Source organism: Diabrotica virgifera, chromosome 1 (assembly GCF_917563875.1).
Source record: "Diabrotica virgifera virgifera chromosome 1, PGI_DIABVI_V3a".
NCBI lineage: Eukaryota > Metazoa > Arthropoda > Insecta > Coleoptera > Chrysomelidae > Diabrotica > Diabrotica virgifera.
The window spans coordinates 316872416-316884790 of NC_065443.1; the positions used below are offsets into that span (position 1 = coordinate 316872416).

The 12375-nt window shown below is 32.2% G+C and overlaps 1 protein-coding gene across 3 annotated transcripts in view; it reads right to left on the reverse strand.

Moving 5' to 3' along the window:
* Positions 1 to 12375, reverse strand: part of LOC126879267 (E3 ubiquitin-protein ligase RBBP6) — an 80409-nt gene that overhangs the window by 19953 nt on the left and 48081 nt on the right. The window lies entirely within an intron of this gene.

Genomic DNA, 12375 nt, shown 5'->3' on the forward strand with positions numbered 1-12375 from the left:
AACCTTGAAAAACCATAATCTCTTCAAAAAAAGTCGTACAACGTTATACAGTAGACCATTTTAAAGGTAACTGATTTGTATTCCTATTACGTGTACCATTGCATATACCTAACGTTACGTAGGAAAAAGTTACAGAACAATATTTGCGAAATAACAAGGAAAATTGCCCAAAATTGCTGTGAGTGGCGAACTTTGAAAAATCATATTTCGAAAACTATAAATCCTAATTACCTCTACTAAACAACATTTTAAAGAAGAAATATGTAGATTTTTTTTCTGTAAAGCAATGTCTATACCTATATCCTCGTGGACAAAAGTTATGGGACAAAAAACAAATTTTTTTTCTTTTGGGTTTCTTTGTGCTTTTTCTTATGAATATATTTTTGTAAGAAAAAGTATTTTAAAAAGTGATATTTAGATAGAAAATTTAACCAGGAAAAATTTTTATGTAGATATTTTTGTACCAAAAGTGCATAGAACTCACCCTAATGTAACCTGTGCCCAGGGACTAATTCACCCATTTCTCAAAAACGCAACCCTTTAAATGGTAGCACTCCGCGGTTTTTTCATATATAGATGTCCATTGACCATATGAAATAATAAAACCCCATTAACGTTGTAGTTCCTTTTAGCTATCTTATTTTGAATATAATCAATAGCCTATTAGACGGCAGACCAAACAACACAACTGGTTAATATAATAAAAAGACGCAAGCTGGAATACTTCGGCCACATTATGAGACATCTTGAAAAATGTGAACTATTACATAATATAATCATTCAGAGAAAGACTCAAGGTAAACGTGGTCCTGATAAAAGAAGAACATCATGGCTGAAAAATCTAAGACAATGGCACGGAAAATCGACTACATCTATACTCAGAGCTGCTGTTAATAAATTAATAGAGTCACGATATGATATCGAACGATCGATAACGGTCATGGAATTAAAAGAAGCATTTCCTGCAGTTCTTCTCTGTCTTTTGCTATTAACGCAACATCATCGGTAAATCTCAAATGGTTCAAGTTTTCGCACTCTATCGTCACCTAGAATCTCCCTGCCTAAACCCTCTCTGTAGCGATAGCTCCTCAGAAATCAAGCGTATACTAGCAATAGCCGAACTGAAACAGCTAAATTAATTAAAATATGGAAAGGCCAAACAATAACAAGGTACACTAAGCTCAGTTTTGTCAATGCCCTTATTTTTCCGATTGCTATATACGCAGCTGAAACATGCACTATCAAAAAATCGATAGAAGTAAGATCGATGCCTTCGAAATCTACAGAAGACTATCTATGTTTACAGAAGAAATCTACGCATGTCCTAGACAAAGCACAGAACCAAACTTTCAATTTTGAAAGAGCTTAATATAAAAGAGAGGCTATTAAAAAAATAGTCCGATCACACCTAAATTACTTCGGCCACGTAGCCAGAAAAACGGGGACTATGAACTATTGGTAACAGTAGAAAAGGTAGAATGCCGAAGATCGATGGACAGACCAAATGAAGACTCTGCTGGAAACTCCTTACACCGTCCACGTGGCACAGGATCGCAGCCAATGGAGACAGCAAGCTAACAATATTTATAGTGTCACCACGTCTTGACAAGGGATCATGGAATGAGGAGGAATTACACTAAATTTACAATCAAGATGCAGTAGAAATAAACAAACCAAGACATGTTAAATGCTACTAGGAGCACTTCCGAATCATAATTTACAATGTATATACATTGTAAATCCCAAATCATGATTTCCAAAGTTTATACATTGTAAATTATGATTCGGGAGTGCTAAAAGTAGCATTTAACGTGTCTTGGTTTGTTTATTTCTACTGCATCTTGATTTTAAATTTAGTACAGTATTGTATGCTGATTCTGTAATTTACGTGACAATACCCTGTAACCAGCGTTGGTAAATTAATCGAAAGCTAGACGGAGGTTTTATCACCTACAAATACGTTCTGCACAACTTTCAAAAGTTGTACAGTCAGCCAGGACCCACCCAGGGTTGTAGCGCTACGTAATGATGATGAGTAGCAAAACTGTTGAGCCTATTTCAAAATTTTATCTAAAATACAAAATCTAAACAACCTAAACCTTTGTTACTCTCCTGGTGGCTGGGTTGATGCTTCCTCCAGTCGTCGTTTCTTGAAGAGGTGACTGTCTCGATGATTGACAACACATTTTTACAAATAAACAATACTCGGTTCTAACTAGATGCTTTATTATAAAAAAATACACAATACAATAACAGTACTTTAAACTTAAATGTAAAATAGTATAAGGAACATAAAATAAACGGTCACAATGGCATCAAACTGATAGCTAAGTATTGAACAGCTTTTTAGTAATGGCTCATAGTCACCCTAATTCAGTATGAATTTTTGTTTTCAAAATATTTTGGTACTTGAGTAGTTATATCTGGAAATTTGATTCATTCTGATATTACGCTTTTTAATCCAAAAAAATAATTTGGAAAAAATCGAAGGAAAGACATGATTGCTAGTATGTTGAAAAGTTACATTTAGGGTTGTTCAAACAGAGCAATTTTATAGAGTTTTTCAACGAATAATTTTCACTACAAGTTTATTTAATTTCATTAATTTATTTGGGTTTTAGAGTACTCCGACGTTGACCGGGTTCTTGAATACTCTCAAGAATACGAGCAGAAGTTATACGATAAACACAATCAAATGCCAAAACTTCAAACTCCAAAACGTCCTCAAAATGACCTGTTCATCCTTTGGCAATATGTATATTCATCAGACATAACAAACGCAAACTACCTTTACTCGCAATAAAACTGCTGACCTCTGCCAGCTACGAACTCACTGATTAATGCAACTACAACCTGGAGGCAACTCCACTTTATTATCCCACACTTAGATAATGGTAGGTGAGCCCACACGGGGAATTTTGCAGTTACTCGAGCGCGTCAGATTATCATATGGGGAGAAACCTGGTACCCTGCAGATGTACCTCTGCCACCACATATTGGCTCTTAACACAGGGAAGTTCGTTAAGGGGAGCCCGAAAAAAAAACTAGCCTTAAAAATACTCGAAATTGTCAGATTAAGATAAGGTAAGTTAAGTACATGCAAATTTCAAAAATCTGACGATTTGAACGGGGGCGTAAGGAAATGGGTAAGTCAAAAAGTTTCACAAAAAAGCTAATATTTCGCGAATTGAACGTCAGATCGAAAAACTAAAAAATACGTCTTTAAGATTTTTCAAAAATCTAACGAATGGTATTAAACATGACCCCCCAACGGAAAGGGTGGGGGTAAATTTAAAATTTTAAATACAAACACCGCGATATTTCGCAAAATGAACCTCAGATCGAAAAACTGCAAAATACACTTTCAAAATGTTTTGGAAAAATCTATCGAATGGTACCAAACACGACCCCCATGGAGGTGGGGTAAGAGGTTACTTTAAAATATTAAATGGGACCCCCAAATTTTTATTGCAGATTGGATTCTTTACGTAAAAATAAGCAACTTTTATTCGAGACATTTTTTCGAATTATGGATAGATGGCGCTATAAACGGAAAAAACGATTGTTGAAAATGGAAAATTAAATTAAACAATGGAAAGTCCCCACTAAAATTGAAAATTTTACTTAACTTTTTTGGTTATAGGACCTAATAATCACAACCCAATAGGTCCCCATAACGCTCGAGTGACTGCAAATTTATACTCCGTCTATCGAACAGACGGAGTAATCACGTGAATAAGTCATAATATTTCTTCAAAATACCTTAACTTACGCCCTTGTACACAATATCGATAACACCAATACCAAATACCTTTTTATCAGTATTGTGTACAGGGGCGTGAGTTAAGGTATTTTGAAGAAATATTGTGATTTATTCACGTGATTACTCCGTCTGTTGGGTAGACGAAGTATAGCATACTTTGCTCTCCTACCATAAATAGCTCACGTCAAGCTTTGCACGCATAGGGAGAGATAGGTTTTCTTTGGCTTCCTGATCTCATTGCACAATTATACCTGTCCATAGGGAGGATACGGCCACAGCTACCCTCAACGAGTATCAAATTCATTTTAAAACTTTTATACATTTCAATTCCGTCAATTCATTCATTTACAAATAAAAAAATCTGAAAAGGACCGTTTTAGCATCCAAGCCCTAGCTCCTCTCATCACCTTCTGAAGAAGACCTTCAGCAGGAACAACATCCTCGACAGTGACATCGAATACCACCAGTGCTTTCACAACGAAACTTGTGCCACCACCTACAAAAACGAACCACGTCCTGAAGAGGTGATAGACACCAACACACCGATCCAATGATGACAATAACCCTCCTACCCAATCCACATTGAGGCTGGTCTAGATATCAATTCTCATTGAAAAAAGAAGAAGAAGAAGCGCAACTAATGTGACTTTACAATGACAAGTGATACATTGCCGAAACGTCACCAAAACAACGGTTTATCTAAAAAACAAAGTTATTCAACGCGGAGTCAAACCCGGAATATTACAGACCCCACGTAGAAGAAGAGATGTATATCTAGAAGATATCATCATATTAAGTATTACATAAGGATACACAGAAATCTTAGAAATTCAAATTAGCTCATTTTACATGCGTTCGATTTTAATTTAGTTCAACGCCAAAACGTGATGTTACAAATATAATTGGTAAACAAGAGAATGTAATTGACCTTGCTTCGAATGATGTCAGTTTGATGCCAAAATGTTTTTTTGTCATCAAAAATGTACTAACAATATACAAAAACGTTAAATATATGAAAGTTTATGACTATGCCCGTTTTCTAAACATCTAAATTGAACAAATGCATATAGTTATGTAATATTTGCTACAGCAAAACGCAAACTGCAGTGATGCCACGTATTTTAAGACAAACGATAAATCAGAGATAAATTTGCGTATATCAGCATAGTAATTGACTTCTTTTTAATGACATCTTTTTACTCAACGTCATGAACTCTCATACATTATTGTTATGATATTTTCAAACGTCATTACGTTTGTACGTATTCACCAGAATCGATTGAACGTAATTCACTCAATTATCCACAAAGCGGTTTACTTCATTTAAAATATTCACTATTCAAAAAACTAACATATAATCCAAATACTTTTCGTACTGAGGAAGTCGTTACAATAAAAATCAAAAATATCTTTATGGCCGCAACACATATCTACTACACTAAGCATCAAAATTAACGCACCACCATTTTTGATGTCTCGTATTTCCTAAACCTTTTGTCCGATTTTAGTGATTTTTTTAGTATATTATAGCTTTATTCTTCAAGAATATCGATGTACAGTAGAACCTGCCATATCCGGACCTGTCATATCCGGACCTCCCCATATCCGGACGGTTCTGCCGTCCGGATCTACCGAGAAAGGCAGTCCTGCTGTTGGACAAAGCACCCTCTCATCCCGACCTAAAAGAACTAAAAGATGGCTAATTAATGTTATAGAATCTATAAAACGTGTCTATCGACGAAAGTTATTGACGGCGTTGATTACTGCAATGTATGAAGAAGAAAACGCTTCAGAGACTATAAAAGAAGTGGTCACAGAAGCGGTCTTGATATCCGGATTTTTTCATATCCGGATTTTTTCATATCCGGATCGGTCTGTCGCCACATTGATCCGGATATGGCAGGTTTTACTGTAATAATATTATTGCCTAAACGGGTAAGTGTCATTGTATACCGGGTGTAACAATGGTAGTGTGTTTTTCCTCAAAGTTTGGAACACCCTGTGGAATATTCTAGCGTATATAAAATATTGAAATTAAAACACAACTGTAGCCTTAGGTTTTCTTAACATTTTGCTTTTTGATTCATTCGCTTATGTGGGATAATAAAAAAGTTAGGTACTTTAATAACTAGCCATGTTATTTATTAATACAGGGTGTTTCTAAATAAGTGCGACAAACTTTCAGGGGTAATTCTACATGAAAAAATAATGAACCGAAATATGAAATATTGCTCTAAAACCGGTTGAGATATGCAAATGAAATTTGGTAGATTTTAAGTGGTAGTTATTGCGAATTTTTTGACATAGAATTAATTATTTTATATTCACCATTGGCGTGCATTCGGGATGTATTTAAAATGTAAAAATGCGCAATAACTACCTCTTAAAATCTACCAAATTTAATTTGCATATCTCAACCGGTTTTAGAGCAATAAATAAATCGTCAGTTGATAAGAAAAAATTCAACATCCCGTATCTCGGAAACGAACCATTTGTGGACATATGTTTATAAAGCAAACGGTCATTATTTTTTCATGCAGAATTACCCCTGAATGTTTGTCGCACGTATTTAGAAACACCCTGTATTGATGAATAACATGGCTAGTTGTTAAAGTACCTAACTTTTTTATTATCCAACATAAGCGAATGAATCAAAAAGCAGAACGGTAAGAAAGCCTAAGGCTACAGTTGAGTTTTAATTTCAATATTTTATCTATGCTATAATCTTCCACAGAGTGTTCCGAACTTTAAGGAAAAAACACAGTATCATTGTTACACCCGGTATACAATGGCACTTACCTGTTAAGCAATAATATTATTATATCGATATTCTTGAAGAATAAAGCTATGATATACTAAAAAAATCACTCAAATCGGACAACAGGTTTAGGAAATACGAGACATTAAAAATGTCCCATTTTTAAGGTGGTGCGTTAATTTTGATGCTTAGTGTATATTGTATGAATGAAATCAAAGCTATTAATAAAATGACAAGAAAAGTCCATTGTCATTGGCAACACTGTATATTAAGAAGTAAAGAAATAATTTCGTTGTTTTAATAAGGGCGTTTAAAAATTTTCTTGTTCTTCACAAAAGTTCAAAACAGTTAATAATTTGTTAGTTACAACAAAATAACGAAATGTTCTGAAATTTTGAGTATTTTCGTTCCTTGAAAAAAAGTATAATATTGACTTAAAACAACAGAAAATATGTGTCATTATTATCTATCGCAAAAATTTCACCTAAAATCGTTTGTTTATGAGATACGGTTCTTTTCATAGTTTTTCAAAGCCTAAAAGGCATTGACAGAGTGTAAGAAGCAATGCATTTATAATAGAGATACCGCTAGATATTATAAAAACAATAGAAAACGTCTATCAAAACAATACTATGAAAGTCATAATAGACGGACAACTTACGGAACCTATAGATAAAGGCAATGGAATAAGATATAGTGATTCACTGAGCTTTAAGATATTCAATATAATCGTGAATGAACTAATAAAGAGTGTCAATAAAGGAGGATACAGAATGGGGAACAACAAAAATTCTCTGTGACGCAGACGATGCAATATAGATAGCTCAACATGAAGAAAGCCTTCAAAGACTGGTTCATGTATTTAATACAAGCGCAAAAGAATTTAACATTTGGACTCAGAAAACTAGAACAATAGTAACAATTCTCAGTATTCAAATCACCATTATTCATCATATTGCTTTCATTGTTTAATTAATGTATGTATTCTATTGTAAAGGAACAAGCAACTCAATTTCATAGTATTCTGTATTCTGAATAATACAGTACCTGTGCAAAAATCGAGCGAAAGACGCTTAATATACAGGATATTTCGCGTAAGGACTTGAAATATGAAAATTGGCATTTACTGCTCACATTTGCCTTGTGGAATAACATTTTACGTCAAATGTCAAATAAACTGTCACGTTTTATGTCAAGTTTTATGTCCAAACATTTGGACACGAGCATGTTGTTCTGAAGCTATTTCCTTGTGGCATTTTTTTTTGTTTTGAATGAATCAAATTATTTTCGGCGTTCAGTCTGATGTGCCTAGGTGAGTATTTGTAATTGATGCCCTCATAAAAATTAAATTCTTTTTATTCTAGTGTTTTCTCACATATTACAAAGATTTTTATTCTACCTTTGATAAAACAAAGAACTTTCATTTAACAAAGAATGTATAGAATATAAATTATCAGTACACAAAATGGTTAGATTAATGTTAGGTTTTGAACAGAGTATTGAACATATTATAATAAATAAATATTTCAACTGTCGCAAAAGAAAATTTGTAAACAATGGTTTAAAAATAAAAATTATAATTCTTTTGTTACAAAGCGTTATTTTATTAATAATCCATTTAAAATCTAAACAGATCACGTTCCATATCAGCCAGATCAAACAAATAAGCGTTTCTTCAATAAAAAATCAAAAGAGATGTATCAATCTTTGCAATTATTTTTCAATTTAACAATTCACTCAAATTAAAAACAGAAAGATACACTAAAAATAACCAAACAAAAACATACACATTTGATAAATATTATTTGATTTGAAGTTAACAAGGCAGGGCCAATAATTTCTTATTCCAAAAAATATTAACAGGATGAAACCCATCGTAAAAGAAAAAAAATAATAATAAAAATTAGAGGAAATAGCTATTTGTATAACAAGGGAGGAAAGTGCTACTTTTCCTCCCGAGAATGAAGTTTACTGCCCGACGAGTAGCGGAGAGCAGTAATCATTCAAGGGAGGAAAAGGCACTTTACTCCCAAGTTATACATAATATGGTTTTTCCACCTTCCTCAAATAACAAGTCATTTTTTCATTTTTACTTAATTTATTTATGTAATTAACCAACAAAATTTATTAGAACTAAAACTTAGTAGGTTAAAACTAAAAGTAGGTACAATATAACTGTCAACTGCCAAATATAAGTCAAATTATTAATGTAAACATTGTTAAATCAAAATAACAATTTACTGTTTTTTACCATTCTGCAAAATACAGGGTGTTTTATATAAACGTTAAAATGTATAGATACTTACGCAATAGAAAATAGATATTGTACAGGGCGTCAATAAGTTATATTTCATTAATGACATACCATGACGTCACTTTTGCTTTTCCTCCCTAGGGAGGAAAAGTACAACTTTGCTCCCTACAATCAGGTCCGGAAAAGTATACTTTCGGTAGAGGTAGGTGGAAAAATAATTTACGGACGATCTGAGGTCGGGAAGTAGAAAAGGGGTATGTCTCGAATTCACTGTTATATATTTCGAATACTGGCTACATTTTTTGCAGCTGCTACGAACTAATAACAGGTAGTAAGATCCAGACCCTCCTAACCCCTTCCTATGAAATACCTTGTGAAGGGTCAGTAGTTTCCGTAGGCCAATCAGGTACATATATAGGTTATCTTCAAATGGCAATAAATGGTTTTTAAAGTTTTTTAAATTTAATAAAAATCCTACAACTTTCTCAAATTACTGTAGATGTCTTATAAAATATTAATTTGAATAATTGATTTAATTGATTAATTATAGTAGTACCTATATATTTCGATTTGCAATTTTTAGTTTATCACTGTGTTACCGGTTCTTTTTATTTCTCGAAAAATTAAAGTGGAAGTTTTAATATATACAGCGTGTCTATTTAAGTTGGAAACATATGGGAAACTTTTTTGTTATTCATTTTACGAAAAAAAGTTATTCTTTATAAAAAGTTCTGCATGCTCTAAAACCTAAGATTCAATCATCAGATATTAAATTTTGTCAATATTATACGAGGTATATCAAAAAATATGAACTTCGTTCAAGAGTAAAGTACCTTTATTTCTCTCAATATCGAAAATTCTTATTATGAAAAGTTGTTTGGAAATAAAAACTAAGATCAAATATGCAATTACATGCTTCTAATTGAAAAAAAAAAATATTTTCCAAATTTTTCTCAAATTTATTAATACTAACTTCGTTTTTAATTATTACACATACGATAACTCTTTTATTATTACTTTTACGAAAAAAAGGTATTTCTTATAAAAAGCTCTGTATGTCCTAAGACCGAAGATGCAACCATCAGATAACACATTTTATTAATTTTATACGAGGTATGTCAAAAAATATGAATTTCACCCAAGAGTAAAGTACCTTTATTTTTCACAATATTGAAAACGGTTATTAAAAAAGTTGTTTAGAATTAAAAACTATGTTTCAATATGCAATTACATCCTTCTAATTGAAATATTGTGAAATATAAAGGTACTATAATCTTGAGCGAATTTCATATTTTTTGACACACCTCGTATAAAATTAATAAAAGTTGATATATCATGGTTGTCTCTTAGGTTTTAGACCATGCAAAGCTTTTTATGAAGAATAACTTTTTTTCGTAAAATGAATAATAAACGAGTTATCATATATTTGTAATAATTATAAACGATGTTGGGTATCCATAAATTTGAGAAAATTTTTGTTTTCAATTAGAAGCATGTAATTTCATATTTGATCTTAGTTTTTAATTCCAAACAACTTTTTATCATAAGAATTTTCGATATTGAGAGAAATAAAGGTACTTTACCCTTGACCGAAATTCATATTTTTTGACATACCTCGTATAATATTGAGAAAATTTGATATCTGATAATTGAATCTTAGGTTCTGAGGCATGCAGAACTTTTTATAAAGAATAACTTTTTTTCGTAAAATTAATAATAAAAAAGTTTCCCATATGTTTCCAACTAAGTAGACACGCTGTAGATAAATAAAAGCAGATACGTTGAAGTGAGAATTTTCGATTGAAAATATAAAAATAAAAAACCAAAAATTCGGGTTATTTGAATTTTTCGCAAAAATTTTGAGGTTATGTAAAAAAGTATATTACAAAAGTTCACTCACCCCCTTCAACTTTAGGAGCTCATAGTCGTCCATAAATTATTTTTTTATTAAATTCTGTTATATTTTCTTCCTTTTACAATGTGTTCCATTCTTTTACTATTTTTTTCTTCACTTTTTACCATTTTTAAAGGCTTCGCCCCAGGAATATATATATATATATATATATATATATATATATATATATATATATAATGAAGAAAAACAATGGAATATAAAAAACAATTATGTCATTAAGTTTTAATAATTACACAATCTAAAAATATAAAGACTAAGGTTTTGTGATTCCTTAAAGCACTAATTATATTTATTAAGGTATTTTATGTATCCAATTTAAAAATAGCATAATAGATCGGTAGAATACAAAAAATAGTATTGTACAGTTTAAAATTATAAGACAAAAAATACACTACGATGGTAGTTGGTTGCGTAAGTTGAGGTTCTTCCACGCGAATTTGTTTTTGGGCTTTTGGCTTTTGCGTAGCGCGACGGCCACGTAGAACCTTTACGGGTTCACGTTTAACACATTCGCCGCCTATCGAAGAGGATAGAACTCAGCTAGGAGCCATTTTGTTAAACGGCACCTGACTAAAATAACCATATATCACTCGCTGGCGCGTAAACGGTACCTGACTAAAGTAACCATATCACGCATGGGCAGCGAATGAGTTAATATTTCGTCTAACAATAAAATACTGAAAACTTTTGTTTTTTACACTTCACAAAATTTATTACAATTTATTATTGCTTCTGCATTGTTTCAGCAGAGTGGTCACTAAAAGGATGATTATGATCTAGAAAGTGAAGTGTGTAATCTGGTTTTCTATTATTGTAAGTCCTTTCGTGTTTTGCTATACGTTTGTTGAAGATTCTACAAAATTTGACGGATGCAAGTTTTTGGGCAGTCACCACATATAAGTTTATATAGACCACTGTTTGCATACATGTGGCGACTGCCCAAAAACTTAAATCGGTCAAACTGGTAGAACCTTTAACAAAGGTATAGCAGAACACAAAAAGGCTTTCAATAATATAAAAACAGATTCTACATACATGTAGGATTGTAAATATTTTATCTTAATTTTTGAGATACCCTGTATATAATATTTCTTAATTATTAGTACGAGAACGGGATAGAGTCTCACACATATGTACCTACGTTGGCACAGATGGGTGGAACGAATTGGGGATTACGGCGACGGTAGCGGACTACTTTTAATTTTTGTATTATTGGGTTATTGGAAGATGTCGGTATATGCTTTGAACCAATTTTAATTGGGTTGTTTCACAGGAAAAAGGAGATTAGCCTAAGACGGTTTGTTTTAGCGTAGGGAAAGAGGACGAATACAGGCAGTCGATTCTAACATCTTAAACGCGACAGATCTGTTCTTAGGTTAAGGGATAATACTTAGACGGGTATTATATTGATTAGACGCAAATTATCTATAAATACATTTCCCTTTTGTAAGAGTAAGAACACGTCAGATTTTTGGTCGCAAATTACACAAGCACTTTTACATTTAGTTAATTTAATGGTATCAATAATTTAGTCATCTATTTTATTAATTAAAACTATTAAACATCAAACGGACTTTTATTACGATCGTCTTTAAAGAAAACCTACATACACACGTCACCTTCTAGATCATAATCATAACTTTAATCTTTAATGATCAATTTTAAATTATCCATATATAAGTTAA